General features: G+C 43.3%; 1 pseudogene; it reads right to left on the bottom strand.

The window, feature by feature from the left end:
- Window positions 1-3,053: 3,053 nt before the first annotated feature.
- Window positions 3,054-3,989, bottom strand: LOC100595485 (annotated as a pseudogene).
- Window positions 3,990-4,376: the final 387 nt, after the last annotated feature.

Below are 4,376 nucleotides of genomic sequence, written 5' to 3'. Positions count from 1 at the left end.
GGCTCACTGCAAGCTCCGCCTCCCGGGTTCATGCCATTCTCCTGCCTCAGCCTCCTGAGTAGCTGGGATTACAGGCACCCACCACCACACTCGGCTAATTTTTTGTATTTTTAGTAGAGACGGGGTTTCACCGTGTTAGCCAGGATGGTCTCGATCTCCTGACCTCGTGATCCAACCGCCTGAGCCTCCCAAAGTGCTGAGATTACAGTTGTGAGCCACCGCACCCAGCCATTAATATTTAATATACATGTACCTCTTAAAACTTCACCCAGGCTACTCTGGGCACACTGTCCATGGGTTAACCCTGCCCTGCAAGGAGCAGTAAAAACCGAAACACTGGGCACAGTGCCTCATGCGTGTAATCCTAGCACTTTGGGAGACCGAGGCGGGTGGCTCACCTGAGGTCAGGAGTTCGAGACTAGCCTAGCCAACATGGCAAAACCTCGTGTCTACTAAAAATACAAAAATTAGCTGGACGTGCGCATTACCAAGACAATCCTAAGCCAAAAGAACAAAGCTGGAGGCATCATGCCACCTGACTTCAAACTATACTACAAGGCTACAGTAACCAAAATAGCATGGTAGTGGTACCAAAACAGAGATATAGACCAACGGAACAGAACAGAGCCCTCAGAAATAATACCACACATCTACAGCCATCTAATCTTTGACAAACCTGACAAAAACAAGAAATGGGGAAAGGATTCCCTATTTAATAAATGGTGCTGGGAAAACTGGCAAGCCATATGTAGAAAGCTGAAACTGGATCCTGTCCTTACACCTTATACAAAAATTAATTCAAGATGCATTAAAGACTTAAATGTTAGACCTAAAACCATAAAAACCCTAGAAGAAAACCTAGGCAATACCATTCAGGACATAGGCGTGGGCAAGGACTTCATGTCTAAAACACCAAAAGCAATGGCAACAAAAGCCAAAATTGACAAATGGGATCTAATTAAACTAAAGAGCTTCTGCACAGCAAAAGAAACTGCCATCAGAGTGAACAGGCAACCAACAGAATGGGAGAAAATTTTTGCAATCTACACATCTGACAAAGGGCTAATATCCAGAATCTACAAAGAACTTAAACAAATTTACAAGAAAAAAATCAAACAATCCCATCAAAAAGTGGGCAAAGGATATGAACAGACACTTCTCAAAAGAAGACATTTATGCAGCCAACAGACGCATGAAAAAATGCTCATCATCACTGGCCATCAGAGAAATGCAAATCAAAACCACAATGAGATACCATCTCACACCAGTTAGAATGGCGATCATTAAAAAGTGGGGAAACAAGAAGTGCTGGAGAGGATGTGGAGAAATAGGAACACTTTTACACTGTTGGTGGGAGTGTAAACTAGTTCAACCATTGTGGAAGACAGTGTGGCGATTCCTTAAGGAACTAGAACTAGAAATACCATTTGACCCAGCCATCCCGTTACTGGGTATATACCCAAAGGATTATAAATCCTGCTGCTATAAAGACACATGCACACATATGTTTATTGCGGCACTATTCACAATAGCCAAGACTTGGAACCAACCCAAATGTCCATCAATGGTAGACTGGATTAAGAAAATGTGGCACATATACACCATGGAATACTATGCAGCCATAAAAAAGGATGAGTTCATGTCCTTTGCAGGGACATGGATGAAGCTGGAAACCATCATTCTGAGCAAACTATCACAAGGACAGAAAACCAAACACCACATGTTCTCACTCATAGGTGGAAACTGAACAATGAGAACACTTGAACACAGGATGGGGAACATCACACACCAGGGCCTGGTGTGGGGTCGGGTAGTGGGGAGGGATAGCATTAGGAGATATACCTAATGTAAATGACAAGTTAACGGATGCAGCACACCAACATGGCACATGTATACATATGTAACAAACCTGCACGTTGTGCACATGTACCCTAGAATGTAAAATATAATAAAAAAAATAATATTTTAAAAATTAGCTGGGTGTGGTAGCTCATGCCTATAATCCCAGCTACTTGGGAGGCTGAGGCAGGAGAATCGCTTCAACCCAGGAGACAGAGGTTGCAGTGAGCCGAGATTTCACCACTACACTCCAGCCTGGGCAACAGAGTGAGACTCCATCTAAACAAACAAACAAACAAACAAAGCCTCCAACTTAGTGAAAACAAGGCATTCAATGATAGATCAACAGCAGAAACTGCTTATTACCTACTAATCATTTTATTTATTTTATTTTATTATTTTTTGGTGGGGGGACAGAGTCTCGCTCTGTCGCCCAGGCTGGAGTGCAGTGGCACGATCTCGGCTCACTGCAAGCTCTGCCTCCCAGGTTCACACCATTCTCCTGCCTCAGCCTCCTGAGTGGCTGGGACTACAGCTGCTCACCACCGCGTCTGGCTAATTTTTTGTATTTTTAGTAGAGACGGGGTTTCACTGTGTTAGCCAGGATGGTCTTGATCTCCTAACCTAGTGATCTGCCTGCCTCGGCCTCCCAAAGTGCTGGTATTACAGGCTTGAGCCACCACGCTCGGCCCTAATCATTTTATAAAGTCATATCTGTATAAAAACAAACACTAAAGAGAATAAATAGATCTAACTAAAGTGACAAGAATAATTGTAAATAAATACCAGATTTTAAACAAGAATCTGTAAAAATTTTACTACCTAAGGATTTTCACTCAAAGAAGAAAAAATATGGCCAGGCACGGTGGCTCATGTCTGTAATCCCAGCACTTTGGGAGGCTGAGGCAGGTGGATCACCTGAGGTCGGGTGTTTGAGACCAGCCTGGCCAACATAGTGAAACTCCATCTCTATTAAAAATACAAAAAATTAGCCAGGCGTGGTGGCAGACGCCTGTAATCATAGCTACTCAGGAGACTGAGGCAGGAGAATCCTTTGAACCAGGGAAGTGGAGGCTGCAGTGAGCAGAGATGGTACCATTTCACTCCAGACTGGGTAACAAGAGTGAAACTCCATCTCCAAAAACAAAAAACAAAAAACAAAAACATAGTAACACCAAGCTTGCAGGATGGTGAGCTAACAAATACATTTTATCCTAATGGAAACTCATGTAGCATTCAGTAACATTTCTGGATGAAGCTTCAAGTTACTGTTGCACATTTGTGAAAGACTGATCCAGTAGTGTGTCCTCTAATTTTAATTCCTCCTCTTCATTTGAAGTATTAGCAGGAGCATCATTACATGGATTGTCTAGCATGTCTTCCCTTAATCCAATTGACTCCTCCTTTTGATCCTCATCAAGTATTAACCTCAACTGTCTATGCCCTGGGTGCATTCATTAACGTATCATTTCCTAGGGACTGACTATTACTTAGCAGCTTTGCCTGCCTTCTTTCTAAGGCCATTTGTTTATTTCTCTCAATTTTCTGTTGTTGCTCTTCTGTTAGGCTTCTACTTGACTCAGAAGCAAATATCTCACTTTCAGATGAGTTTGTCAGAAAGGGATCTAATTCAGTAGCGGTTACATCATGTCCATTATTTTCCACAACTTCATCATTATTGCTAATAAAATCTTCAGGTAAAATAGGGAGATCAAGTCGAATTTGTTTTAAACAAGTCTGAACTTCCTTTTCATTTCCCAGGTATTCAACTCTGTCAATAAAATCCTCAAACTGCAGTTTAGGGAATAGCCTATGTGCCCAGTGCTCCACGTGTCTGATCAGAGTCTTCAAATCTTCAGCCTCATGACCTTTACCTTTGAATTTTGCCTTATCAAATACATGCCTTAAGGCTGGAAGTCCTCTCTCTGAAATTAATCTCTGAGCATCCAGCTTCAGTATATTTCTTTTAACTGTTCTCTTTGGAGGTACGGGAACAGGTGCTCTGCTTCCTGACTCTTCATCAGGTTCAGCCCCTTCATCATCTTGTCTCTCTAGAGCTAGATTGCAGGTGGGAAAAGAGGAAAAGTTTCATCTTCTACATGCTCATAATCAGGTAGGTCAATCATGCCATTCTCTTGTGGTTCTATCATCTTTTCCTCTCACGCAGAAAGCAGAGGCCACAGCGTGGAGCTCCAGGGTTCTCACTTTCACACTTTCCCCTTTGGGTTGTTGTTGTTTTGTTTTTTTTTTTTTTGAGACGGAGTCTTGCGTCTCACTCTGTTGCCCAGGCTGGAGTGCAATGGCGCGATCTCGGCTCACCGCAACCTCCACTTTCCGGGTTCAAGCGATTCTCCTGCCTCAGCCTCCCGAGCAGCTGGGACTACAGACTCCCGCCACCACAGCCAGCTAATTTTTGTATTTTTAGTAGAGACAGGGTTTCACCATATTGGCTAGGCTGGTCTCAAACTCCTGACCTTGTGATCTGCCCGCCTTCGCCTCCCAAAATGCTGGGATTACAGGTGTGAGCCACCACGCCT

Source organism: Nomascus leucogenys, chromosome 2, assembly GCF_006542625.1.
Source record: "Nomascus leucogenys isolate Asia chromosome 2, Asia_NLE_v1, whole genome shotgun sequence".
NCBI classification, from domain to species: domain Eukaryota; kingdom Metazoa; phylum Chordata; class Mammalia; order Primates; family Hylobatidae; genus Nomascus; species Nomascus leucogenys.
This window is presented reverse-complemented; position numbering and strand designations above follow the sequence as displayed.